General features: G+C 44.1%; 1 protein-coding gene across 2 annotated transcripts in view; it reads right to left on the bottom strand.

Moving 5' to 3' along the window:
- Positions 1-9,489, bottom strand: part of ppm1ba (protein phosphatase, Mg2+/Mn2+ dependent, 1Ba) — a 126,499-nt gene extending 117,010 nt beyond the window's left edge. For both annotated transcript variants that reach the window (XM_060925617.1, XM_060925618.1), the window contains exon 1: positions 9,113-9,489. The gene's annotated coding sequence lies outside the window, so the exon portion shown is untranslated. The remainder of the gene's footprint in view (positions 1-9,112) is intronic.
- Positions 9,490-13,571: the final 4,082 nt, after the last annotated feature.

The following is a 13,571-nucleotide window of genomic DNA, read 5'->3' on the forward strand; positions in this document are numbered from 1 at the left end:
AGTAGATTAAGTACTTTAAAAAAAAAAAAAAAAAAGTGCTGTGATTTATAATTTTTTTTTCTGATCCATTACAGAATGGAATGTTTATAGAGTATTTGGAATCTTATTGCAATAAATAGAATTAGACCAGAATTAAATTCCGAGCATATAAAAAAAAAAAATGACATGCTTGAAATATTCAGATTTTTCTATTCTATTCAGAAAATGTTTTTGCAGTTTGTTGTAAATATCTACCACATATTACAATACCAGTAGACATTTTATATTTTGGTTCGAGGAATGACATGCGACCTCTGACCTGGATTTCCATGCGGTTACAATGTCAATGGCCTGTTGACATTTACTGGTAAACTACAAAACTAGAAATTAATACAAACAACAACAAATGATTAACAAAATGTGATCTACGAAAATACTTAGAAAGTGGGTAGCAAGTGGAACAAAAATATTTTCTGACACAGGTTAAACATTATCAGTTCATTTGTTTACAAACATTAGAATTACTTCCTCATTCACGTAAGCACCGACATTTATATTTTATATAAAATATATTTTGTACTAAGGGGCGGCACGGTGGTGTAGTGGTTAGCGCTGTCGCCTCACAGCAAGAAGGTCCTGGGTTCGAGCCCCGGGGCCGGCGAGGGCCTTTCTGTGTGGAGTTTGCATGTTCTCCCCGTGTCCGCGTGGGTTTCCTCCGGGTGCTCCGGTTTCCCCCACAGTCCAAAGACATGCAGGTTAGGTTAATTGGTGACTCTAAATTGACCGTAGGTGTGAATGTGAGTGTGAATGGTTGTCTGTGTCTATGTGTCAGCCCTGTGATGACCTGGCGACTTGTCCAGGGTGTACCCCGCCTTTCGCCCGTAGTCAGCTGGGATAGGCTCCAGCTTGCCTGCGACCCTGTAGAAGGATAAAGCGGCTAGAGATAATGAGATGAGATATTTTGTACTAAATGTAAGTCGATGTAAAACAAATTTTAAATAAAAACTGTGTTTAACTCAATACCACATAGCGATTTTTTTTTAATTAGAAATAATCATCTGGATGTCGATAATTGTGGAACGGTGTCGATAACTGTGGACAAAGCTGTCGATAACTGTGGAACAGTGTCACGTGATCTGATACGCTAAGTAATCGGGAATCAACTCATTTTTTTCCAGTGGAAGTTTGAGTAATGATTCATGCACAATTTACATATTGAAAAAAAGTCTTTTCTACTTTTGCAACGGCCAAAAGATCGCTAAGGTGTCGATAACTGTAGCCGCCGCTGTAGTCTATATACTGATTTGGTGAAGAAATATCAAACGTGTCCTCTAATAGCTATCCCATTTCTGACTGAATAAAACTGTCCAGGGCAGTTTCAAGTCTGCTGGAAAGATGTACACAAACGAGAAGCTGTATCATTTACCTACAAGTTACCCTGATGTTATTTCAAAAGCAAATCTAAAAATGTAAATGAAGGGAGAGAGACAGACAGAAACTGGATTTGTTTTAGAAACAGATAAGTGTATACTTCACTTTAAATTGCAAACCTTAAAGCTGTTCCACATGTTTAAGCACGAAATTCAGTTTCAGGTTTTTGTGGCTACTGCTTCATAGATGCAAAGCGAGGCAGTCGTCACTATGTCATCGTGTTGTAAGAATGAGTAACAATAGCGCATTGTGCATGCGCATTACAATCACCAGAACGGCAAATCGTGATCTCACGATATGAACAGTTGATCTTGCATTATCAAGGGTACACAAGAACAAGTGACGAAGCCACTATGTCATCATGTTGTAAGAATGTAACAAGAGTGAAACTTCATAACCAATCAGCACTTATTCTGATCAAGTTTGATTACCCGTTCTACTTCTTGATAAACTCTGGAACCAATCAGAACCAGAAACAAAATAAGAGAAACCTCGTTATAACTTCATAGTATTAGAAGATAATCGGCAAATAAAAAGATAAACTACATTCACCTCATGGTTCACCAAGGCTACCGAGTCGATATCAGTGGTGTTTATTTTAAGAAAATTTACCTTTTGATTATCACAGCTTTTGTTTGGTCCTCCTGAAAGGTCGAATGAAAGGATTTTTATTTTTTTTTTTAGCTTTTTGGCAGGTATTTACTCCAAGAACTCCAGCCATTCAACAAAAACTCAAGAAGGCAGTGAAGACAATGTTGGAAGCTTTTAAGCAATCCACTTGGTTTGCAATTACAAAAGTCGCATGTGGGAATAAATCAGCTTATTCGGGGGATAAATGAGCCCCTTCGAGGGATTATTTATTTTAGAGTCTTTACACTACACTTGTGAGGGCAAAAAAAAAAAAGTGCTCATTCGTACTAAATAATGCTTCTAAGACAATTCATGAACAAGTGCTTTCTGACTATTTTGAAAATGGATATAATTCACAGCACTGCATTTTGAACAAAAGGTAAATAAAATTGGTAACCAAAATACTACGAGCCCTGATGCTGCTTGGAAGAGATGAGGTGAGTGTAATTGACAACATGTATATATGCTACAGTGGTGCTTGAAAGTTTGTGAACTCTTTTTAATTTTCTATATTTCTGTATAAATATGACCTAAAAAGAACCCAGTTAAACAAACGAAACAAAAATATTATACCTGGTCATTTATTTATTGAGGAAAATGATCCAATATTACATATCTGTGAGTGGCAAAAGTATGTGAACCTCTAGGATTAGCAGTTAATTTGAAGGTGAAATTAGAGTCAGGTGTTTTCAATCAATGGGATGACAATCAGGTGTGAGTGGGCACCCTGTTTTATTTAAAGAACAGGGATCTATCAAAGTCTGATCTTCACAACACATGTTTGTGGAAGTGTATCATGGTACGAACAAAGGAGATTTCTGAGGGCCTCAGAAAAAGCGTTGTTGATGCTCATCAGGCTGGAAAAGGTTACAAAACCATCTCTAAAGAGTTTGGACTCCACCAATCCACAGTCAGACAGATTGTGTACAAATGGAGGAAATTCAAGACCATTGTTACCCTCCCCAGGAGTGGTCGACCAACAAATGCCGCTTTTCCACTACCAACGTGGCTGAGTTGGGCTGAGCCGTGCCGTGCTGAATTGGGCTGAGTCGAGCTGAGTGGGGCTGTTGAAGTTGCATTTCGACTACAACCGCGCTGAACCGTGCTGGCTGGAAGTGGGTGGACACATTGGGTGGAGTTAGCGAAAGTGGGTGGACATCACGTGATGTCGTTAGGCGGCGCAAACAGTGACATCAGTGACCTTTTAAGCGGTAGTCTCACGACCCGGAGAGTAAACAATAAACATGGAGTCGTTAGTGTTGCTGGTCTTGGTGCTGTGGCTTGTTGTCACCGACAACGCCAACAGATACTGGCAAGAGCGTATAGATGAGGCGAGGCACATAAGGCTTCAGAAATTCTCGTAATTCGTAATTCTTCTTCTTCCGGGTTTACAGATCCCAGCATGCTCGCGGGGCGTGTGTGGGCATGTAAGGACACTCCTCCTCACCAATCAGTGCACAGGGGAGTGTCTCCTCACGCCCTTAGCCCCACTCGGCTCGCTTTGGCTCGCTTCAGCCTCACTCCAAAACCGTGCGAGTTTTGGGGGCTGAGCAGGGCTGAAGCGAGCTGAGTCGTGCTGCTCTAAGGTAGTCGAAACGCGAGCCGTGTCGGGCTGAAGTGAGCTGAAAAAGGGTAGTGGAAAAGGGCCAAAAGATCACTCCAAGAGCAAGGAGTGTAATAGTCGGCGAGGTCACAAAGGACCCCAGGGTAACTTCTAAGCAGCTGAAGGCGTCTCTTACATTGGCTAATGTTCATGAATCCACCATCAGGAGAACACTGAACAACAATGGTGTGCATGGCAGGGTTGCAAGGAGAAAGCCACTGCTCTCCAAAAAGAACATTGCCGCTCGTCTGCAGTTTGCTAAAGATCACGTGGACAAGCCAGAAGGCTATTGGGAAAATGTTTTGTGGACGAATGAGACCAAAATAGAACTTTTTGGTTTAAATGAGAAGCGTTGTGTTTGGAGAAAGGTATACACTGCATTCCAGCATAAGAACCTTATCCCATCTGTGAAACATGGTGGTGGTAGTATCATGGTTTGGGCCTGTTTTGCTGCATCTGGGCCAGGATGGCTTGCCATCATTGATGAAGCAATGAATTCTGAATTTTACCAGCGAATTCTAAAGGAAAATGTCAGGACATCTGTCCATGAACTGAATCTCAAGAGAAGGTGGGTCATGCAGCAAGACAATGACCCTAAGCACACAAGTCGTTCTACCAAAGAATGGTTAAAGAAGAATAAAGTTAATGTTTTGGAATGGCCAAGTCAAAGTCCTGACCTTAATCCAATCGAAATGTTGTGGAAGGATCTGAAGCGAGCAGTTCATGCAAGGAAACCCACCAACATCCCAGAGTTGAAGCTGTTCTGCACGGAGGAATGGGCTAAAATTCCTCCAAGCCGGTGTGCAGGACTGATCAACAGTTACTCGAAATGTTTAGTCGGGGGGGGGGGGGGGGGGGGGGGGTGTCACACCAGATACTGAAAGCAAAGGTTCAGTGGAAACCCTAGCTGGGTGCCAAGGTTCAAAGAAGCCTGAACGAAACCTGTTCCCTGGTGCTCAGAAACCCAGCAATACACAGAACCAGAGAGATTTTAAAAATTGAGCGGCATGGTGGTGTAAGTGGTTAGCATGGTCGCCTCACAACAAGAAGGTTCTGGGTTCGAACCCAGCGGCCGACGAGGGCCTTTCTGTGTGGAGTTTGCATGTTCTCCTTGTGTCTGTGTGGGTTTGCTCTGGTTTCCCCCACAGTCTAAAGACGCGCGGTTAGGTTAATATGGGACGGTCTTGAGCTGAGGTGCCCTTGAGCGAGGCATCTAACTCCCAACTGCTCCCCGGGCGCTGTTAACATGGCTGTCCACTGCTCTGGGTATGTGTGCGCGCATGTGTGTGTTCACTGCTTCAGATGCAAATGCAGAGAGGAAATTTCACAAGTGTGTGATGAATAAAGTCGTGCTTTTTCTTTCTTTCACATACCTTGCCACCGTCGCCACAGGCTTGCTCATTGGGGATAGATTAGGGATAAAATTAGCTCACGTTTTAAGTCGTTCAAATTCTGTAAAGCTGCTTTGCAACAATGTTTATTGTTAAAAGCGCTGTACAAATAAACTTGATTTGATTTGACATATGTAATATTGGATCATTTTCCTCAATAAATAAGTGAGCAAGTATGATATTTTTGTCTTTAACTGGGTTCTCTTTATCTACTTTTAAGACTTGTGTGAAAATCTGATAATCTTTTAGGTCATATTTCTGCAGAAATAGAGAAAATTCTAAAGGGTTCACAAACTCAAGCACCACTGTCAGGGCCGTAGCCAGCATTTTAAAATCACAGAGGTCTGTGATGCGTGCGCAAAACGGGCGCCAAAATTTTTTTTTTTTTTTGGGGGGGGGGGGGGGGGGGCTTTTTTCACCTTTATTAGATAGGACAGTGTAGAGACAGGAAATGAGCAGGAGATAGAGACAGGGAGGGATCAGGAAATGACCTCGGGTCAGAATCGAACCCGGGGCCCCGGATTTATGGTATGGCACCTTATCCACGACGCCCCAAATTTGACATATTTAAATGAGGGGGGTGAATTACACGTCACACAAGAGATCCATTCCTGAAATTACTTTTAATGTTGCTTGAACTGAATATCATCAGGTTTGAAAACAAAAAATCATGTATGTGGCAAGAGTAAGAATAATTTAAGCTTGTTTAATGGTTTGATCTGGCCCAAGCAATGAGGACAAAACTGTGCTGTTTCGAAAATGTAAATTTAACAGCTTCCTGAAAGTGCGCTGATGGTGACCATGAAAAAAAAACGTGTCTACTGCACTGCGTTCCTCCCCCGAGTCGCGCGCTCATTTGTTTTTGTGTTCGTGGTCTCAGAGGTGCACGAAACAGACACAGAATCAACGTTTAACATAATTAACAATGCACTTTTTACGGAAACGTTTTAATGTTATTCCTTTTTTTTTTTAAAATCCAGTTGAATATTTAGCATACAAACGTATCTTCAGCTCTTAAAAATGACCAAGGCCCGGACCTCGGTGGCCTCATAGCTGGCTACAGCCATGACCACTGTGTGTGTTTGTTTTATATATATTTATATATATATATATTTTTTTTTTTTTTTTATATATATTTATGTATTTATTTATTTATTACACACTGTGATCAGAAAACAATTTTATTTATAAGCAGTAGCCACATGTACCCATAGGGTACCTATTTTTGATTATTCTTGATTATTCTACAACAGTAGTTGGGGCGGCACGGTGGTGTAGTGGTTAGCGCTGTCGCCTCACAGCAAGAAGGTCCGGGTTCGAGCCCCGTGGCCGGCGAGGGCCTTTCTGTGCAGAGTTTGCATGTTCTCCCCGTGTCCGTGTGGGTTTCCTCCGGGTGCTCCGGTTTCCCCCACAGTCCAAAGACATGCAGGTTAGGTTAACTGGTGACTAAGGCTACATCCACACGACAACGGCAACGAGATTTTATTAAAAAAAAAAAACATTGCATCCACATGGGCAACGGATCAGTAAAATATCAGGTACATATGGCAATGCAACGCTTGCTGAAAACGATGCAATACACATGCCACACCTCTACGTGCGCTGTAAGACGGTCCCATCGGAGACACCAGAACAATAGAAGAAGTAGGACTCATGCGCATAAACCCCTTCTTCTACCCGGCGTGAAGCACTCACAGGAACAAACACACAAGAAGATGGCTGCGACTACGCGAGGAAATCGTGCCTTCTGTGTGTACAAATTAGTTTTATTAGTGTGCATAGTTTTATATAACTTAATTTTCTTATTGTGTGTGAACATTTTGAAAAGCATTTTTGTATAATTTATATAACTTTTTATATTGTGTGTGAACATTTTGAAAAGCAGTCTTATCCAATAAAAAAAAAAATTCAAGAAATGGTTCAGTTACTTGTTTATTTAAAAGAAAAGCTGTATACAAAAGTGAATGCAATGCAGTGGTTCATAAAAAACAGCGAGTGCGCTGCTTGTTCTTGTCATGTGGTTGTGACATCATCGTAAACAAATCTGTTCTACTCATCCAGACGACTTCGCAACGGCGCCGTTGCCAGATTTTTCCACTCTGGAACCCGTTCTCAAAAAATATCGTTTTGGGGCACCCAAAACGCCGGTGCCATGTGGACGCCAGGCCGAAACGATAAACAATTTTATCAGATTCACCTGAATCCGTTGCCGTGTGGACAGCCTCTAAGACTACGTTCAGACAGCAACCTGAAACGACCCATATCCGATTTGTTGTGAAATCCGATTTTTTTGTTAGGCCGTTCACATTACCAATTATATGAGACTTGTATGCGATCTCCAATATGAACAGAAAACGACCCAAAAGTGTCCCGCATGCGCAAATTGACACGTAATAAGCACATCTACGTAATACGTAAACAAAAAAAAAAAAGCTCACTCTTCAAGTTTCCACCAAAGAGGTGGGATTAGCCAACGCAGAATAGTGACGTTTGTCTCTTGTTGACGACGTGTAGGTCGCATGAATGCGACCTGTCCTGTCAGACTGCAGTCGCATGTGAAAATAACGGATATGCATCGGAATTAGGACCACATATCCAAGCGGCCTGGGTCGCATGTGAAAAAAATCGGATCTGTGTCGTTCAGATTGTCAATAACAAATCGGATACAGGTCGCATATGGGTCGTTTCAGGGTGCAGTCTGAACGTAGTCTAAGGTGGGGTTTACATTAGACCGTATCAGCGGATCATCAGATTAACGTTTTTAAAAACGATTAGCGTGCACACAGCAATGCCAATACACAGATACGCTAATCACATGACTAATTCGGCACGTAAGTTGAAATGTGTCAGTGCGGCTCATCGCTTCCTCCTCAGCGGCTGCGCTCCAAATCACTCCGCCCTGAACAGCGAGTGCCCTCTGGAGGGTGCGCACTCCAGCCCTGCGCAGCTCACAGAGCGCGCGAGTGAAGCGCACGAGCAGTGATTCGGGACTGAGCCGCTGTGCGCAAGTCACTTACCACTTGCAAGTGGAAGGATGGCAAGCCTAAAGACAATCATAACTACACAATGGGCAGTATTTGCAGTATTTTCATACTTTTATACTCTTTAATGAAAGGTGATACAAGGCGGAAGTCCGCGCCGCTTTTCAGCAGTCGCGTCACATGACCAACGCCAGCGAATCAGGAAGGTGGATGTCACAGTGACGTTGTCCAATGACGACGCCGGCTAGAGCTCAGCACAGCGTATCCGCGTATTCTCAATGTTTACACAGCACCGGACCAGACACGATCTGGATTGAATACGTGGACCCTGGCGGATTCCCGTTTCCCGGCGTTTTAATGTAAACGGACAGTGCATCCGCGAAGAAAACGAGACAGATACGGTCTAATGTAAACTTGGCCTTAATTGAGCGTAGGTGTGAATGTGAGTGTGAATGGTTGTCTGTGTCTATGTGTCAGCCCTGTGATGACCTGGCGACTTGTCCAGGGTGTACCCCGCCTTTCACCCGTAGTCAGCTGGGATAGGCTCCAGCTTGCCTGCGACCCTGTAGAACAGGATAAAGCGGCTAGAGATAATGAGATGAGAAAAAAAACATTTTAATGACCTTCATTGATTGAAATTCCCAGCGACCTGGTTCTAAAATGTATAATACAAGTTGCTCGTTGAGTTGTGTTCTAGCTGTCAGAGTGATTATGTAAAATTGTGGACTTTAGCTGGCCTGAGTGATGTGAAATTCAGGAGTTATTTATATAACACCAGCTTGTAGAGAGCGAAAGGTCGAGTAGTGCAGCGCCGGAGTCAGTGTGTTCGCGTCGTTTCTATGATAAACAGTCCAGTTTCTAATGTTGGCCTGGACCACAGAGGACTCGGTCCGAGCTGAAACGTTCACGTTACGATTCAAACGGCACTATAAATGAGCACAAACCGAACTGGGCTGAGGTAAAATTAACCAGCTAGTTAGACGAAGAGTTATGTGGCGAGGTAGTTAGTCTCAGGTGTGACAAAACGTAGTTGGCTAACCCATTAGCAACAGCTAGCTAATCTTTTCAGTTTGCCAGGATACCAGAAAGTGACTTACCTTATCTCAGGATGTAATTATCCCTTCACAAGGCGCCACGTACCAAGCAGACGATGACTAGTCTATCTCACCGCAAAGCCGTCCTCTGAACATCTAATTACTGGGCTGCTTACAGGGGACACACTCGCTAACCGCTAGGGCTAGCTGATGGTTAGCTAGACGAGCTAGCAGGCTAGCTAATGCGGCTATTTTCACACGGTAAATTTTAACTGCTTCCTGAACAAACTGTACCTCCTGTGATAAGGTTTTTCATACATATTTGACACCAACCAGCACTTGTGTGCAGTGTCGGTCAAATGTGAAGAAAAGTTGGACGCTAAAGCGGCGTTCCGGCTAACCAGGCTACATGTTCTAAGCAGATGACGTCCTCTGCATCGCTGACGGCCAGCAGGCTGCACTGAACTGCGCGAGGGGCGTGGCTTCGGCCTATCACTTGTCCGCCATTGGCTAACGGCTGCATGACGTCTCGTTGACTGTTCTGCATGCTGATCCAGAAAGCTCTGTCTTATGTAATGAAGATGATGTGTGAACAAAAATACCGGACACATGAAGCAACTGCAGAGCTTCATTAGGCCCAGCGACCACATTCATTCATCTTCAGGAAGTGCTTTATGTTAGTCAGGGTCATGGACACATTATGAAACCAAGGGGCCCCTGGATATGAAAGCCTCCTGGGTCTCATCTCATCTCATCTCATTATCTCTAGCCGCTTTATCCTGTTCTACAGGGTCGCAGGCGAGCTGGAGCCTATCCCAGCTGACTACGGGCGAAAGGCGGGGTACACCCTGGACAAGTCTCCAGGTCATCACAGGGCTGACACATAGACACAGACAACCATTCACACTCACATTCACACCTACGGTCAATTTAGAGTCACCAGTTAACCTAACCTGCATGTCTTTGGACTGTGGGGGAAACCGGAGCACCCGGAGGAAACCCATGCGGACAACATGCAAACTCCACACAGAAAGGCCCTCGCCGGCCCCGGGGCTCGAACCCAGGACCTTCTTGCTGTGAGGCGACAGCGCTAACCACTACACCACCGTGCCGCCAGCCTCCTGGGTACAGCAAGAAAAGACCAGAGGTGGACAGTAATAACTTGAGTACTGTACTTAAGTACACTTTTTGAGTATCTCTACTTTACTTGAGTATTATTATTTTTTTGGAAACTTATGACTTTAACTGGGTGGTGTAGTGGTTAGCGCTGGCACCTCACAGCAAGAAGGTCCGGGTTCGAGCCCTGTGCCCGGCGAGGGCCTTTCTGTGCGGAGTTTGCATGTTGCCCGTGTGGGTTTCCTCCGGGTGCTCCGGTTTTCCCCACAGTCCAAAGGCATGCAGGTTAGGTTAACTGGTGACTCTAAATTGACCGTGAGTGTGAATGGTTGTGTCTACAGTGGTGCTTGAAAGTTTGTGAACCCTTGAGAATTTTCTATATTTCTGCATAAATATGACCTAAAACGTCATCAGATTTTCACACAAGTCCTAAAAGTAGATAAAGAGAACCCAGTTAAACAAATGAGACAAAAATCTTATACCTGGTCATTTATTTATTGAGGAAAATGATCCAATATTACAATATCTGTGAGTGGCAAAAGTATGTGAACCTCGAGGATTAGCAGTTAATTTGAAGGTGAAATTAGAGTCAGGTGTTTTCAAGCAATGGGATGACAGTCAGGTGTGAGTGGGCACCCTGTTTTATTTAAAGAACAGGGATCTATCAAAGTCTGATCTTCACAACTCATGTTTGTGGAAGTGTATCATGGCACGAACAAAGGAGATTTCTGAGGACCTCAGAAAAAGCGTTGTTGATGCTCATGAGGCTGGAAAAGGTTACAAAACCATCTCTAAAGAGTTTGGACTCCACCAATCCACAGTCAGACAGATTGTGTACAAATGGAGGAAATTCAAGACCTTTGTTACCCTCCCCAGGAGTGGTCGACCAACAAAGATCGCTCTAAGAGCAAGGAGTGTAATAGTCGGCGAGGTCACATAGGACCCCAGGGTAACTTCTAAGCAACTGAAGGCCTCTCTCACATTGGCTAATGCTAATGTTCATGAGTCCACCATCAGGAGAACACTGAACAACGATGTGCATGGCAGGGTTGCAAGGAGAAAGCCACTGCTCTCCAAAAAGAACATTGCTGCTTGTCTGCAGTTTGCTAAAGATCACGTGGACAAGCCAGAAGGTTATTGGAAAAATGTTTTGTGGACGGATGAGACCAAAATAGAACTTTTTGGTTCAAATGAGAAGTGTTATGTTTAGAGAAAGAAAAACACTGCATTCCAGCATAAGAACCTTATCCCAACTGTGAAACATGGTGGTGGTAGTATCATGGTTTGGGGCTATTTTGCTGCATCTGGGCCAGGACGGCTTGCCATCATTGATGGAACAATGAATTCTGAATTATACCAGCGAATTCTAAAGGAAAATGTCAGGATATCTGTCCATGAACTGAATCTCAAGAGCAGGTGGGTCATGCAGCAAGACAACGACCCTAAGCACACAAGTCGTTCTACCAAAGAATGGTTAAAGAAGAATCAAGTTAATGTTTTGGAATGGCCAAGTCAAAGTCTTGACCTTAAATCCACTCGAAATGTTGTGGAAGGACCTGAAGCGAGCAGTTCATGTGAGGAAACCCACCAACATTCCAGAATTGAAGCTGTTCTGTACGGATGAATGGGTTAAAATTCCTGCAAGCTGTGTGCAGGACTGATCAACAGTTACCGGAAATGTTTTGTTGCAATCATTACTGCACAAGGGGTCACACCAGATACTGAAAGCAAAGGTTCACATAATTTTGTCACTCACAGATATGTAATATTGGATCATTTTCCTCAATAAATGACCAAGTATAATATTTTTGTCTCATTTATTTAACTGGGTTCTCTTTATCTACTTTTAGGACTTGTGTGAAAATCTGATGATGTTTTATGTCATATTTATGCAGAAATATAGAAAATTCTAAAGGGTTCACAAACTTTCAAGCACCACTGTATGTGTCAGCCCTGTGATGACCTGGCGACTTGTCCAGGGTGTACCCTGCCTTTCACCCGTAGTCAGCTGAGATAGGCTCCAGCTTACCTGCGACCCTGCACAGGATAAGCAGTTACAGATAATGGATGGATGGATGGATGATCTTATACCAAATTAATAAAAATAGCCTCAATGAGGCTATAGCTCATACCAGCCATTGTTGTTCTGTGTGAGTTTGAAATTTGATCAATCCTGTGGGAGGAGTCGTGATTTTTAGCTCATCTTCTTGTCATCTTGACAACTTTTATGCACACCCACCTGGGGAACATTGTATGTGAGTTTGATCGAAAGCCAATCAATCCTGTAGGAGGAGTAGTGATTTTTGTAAATCATAGACGGGCAACAACGACAGATGACAACAGACGACGGACGGACGACGCGTGATCATATAAGCTCATCTGGCCTGTGTTGCGGATGTTGTTTCAAGTAATCATCTTACCAAGACCTGTCACTAACACGCACACACATGATATTCAAGGATACATAGGACCTCAAATATGGTTCAAAACATACCTTTCCAAAAACACTTATCAGCAAGTTTAAGCTTAGAATATACATCAATCAACCATAACATTAAAAATGCTGACAGGTAAAGTGATTTACATTGATTATATTGTTACAATGGCACCTGTCAAGGGGTGGGAAATATTAGGCAGCAAGAGAACAGTCAGTTCTCAAAGTTAATGTGTTGGAAGCAGGAAAGATGGGTAAGCGTAAGGATCTGAGTGACTTTGACCAAGTTGTGTTGGCTAGATGACTGGGTCTGAGCATCTCCAAAATGGCACTGTGGCAGCGGGGGCGTGGTCAAGCATCGGTCTGTGACCGGAGGGCGGAGTCAGGGAAGGTAAGTGGCAGAATCACTGCACCTGATGTTGCTTAATCTGGGTTTGTGTGTCTTCCCCAGTGACCGCGCCCTATATAAGGAGAGAGAGAGCAGAGGAAGGACGCTCCCTCCCAACCACAACGCATATGTGTGTGTAGGGTGTCCGATAGTGAGATAGTGTCAGTGAGTGAGTAAAAGCTGAAAAGCTAAATTAAGTAAAATAAAAAGTTTTCTTTGTGGAACTTAATCCTGGCCTGCCATCTTTCTGTGCTCCACCCATACGAACTGCCACAGTGGTGCTGAAACCCGGGAATTCGAGCACAGGAAGAACAGCCCCATGGAGTCCTCCCCCTTCGCGGACCTGGTCCACACCCTCGCCACAGCCCAGCAGAGCCAGCACCAGGCGCTAGTCACCCTCCAAAAGGAGCAGGAGCACCGGTTCGAGGCCCTGGTGCTGGCGCAGCAGGAAGACCGACAGGCGTTCCGGCACCTCCTCGCGTCGGCGGGGTCCACCACCTCCACTGCCGCGGGCCCTTCTCCCCTCACCCTCACTGAGATGGGCCCGCATGACGACCCCGAGGCCTTCCTCACGCTCTTTGAGC

The sequence above is a fragment of the Neoarius graeffei genome, chromosome 7, assembly GCF_027579695.1.
Source record: "Neoarius graeffei isolate fNeoGra1 chromosome 7, fNeoGra1.pri, whole genome shotgun sequence".
Taxonomy (NCBI): domain Eukaryota; kingdom Metazoa; phylum Chordata; class Actinopteri; order Siluriformes; family Ariidae; genus Neoarius; species Neoarius graeffei.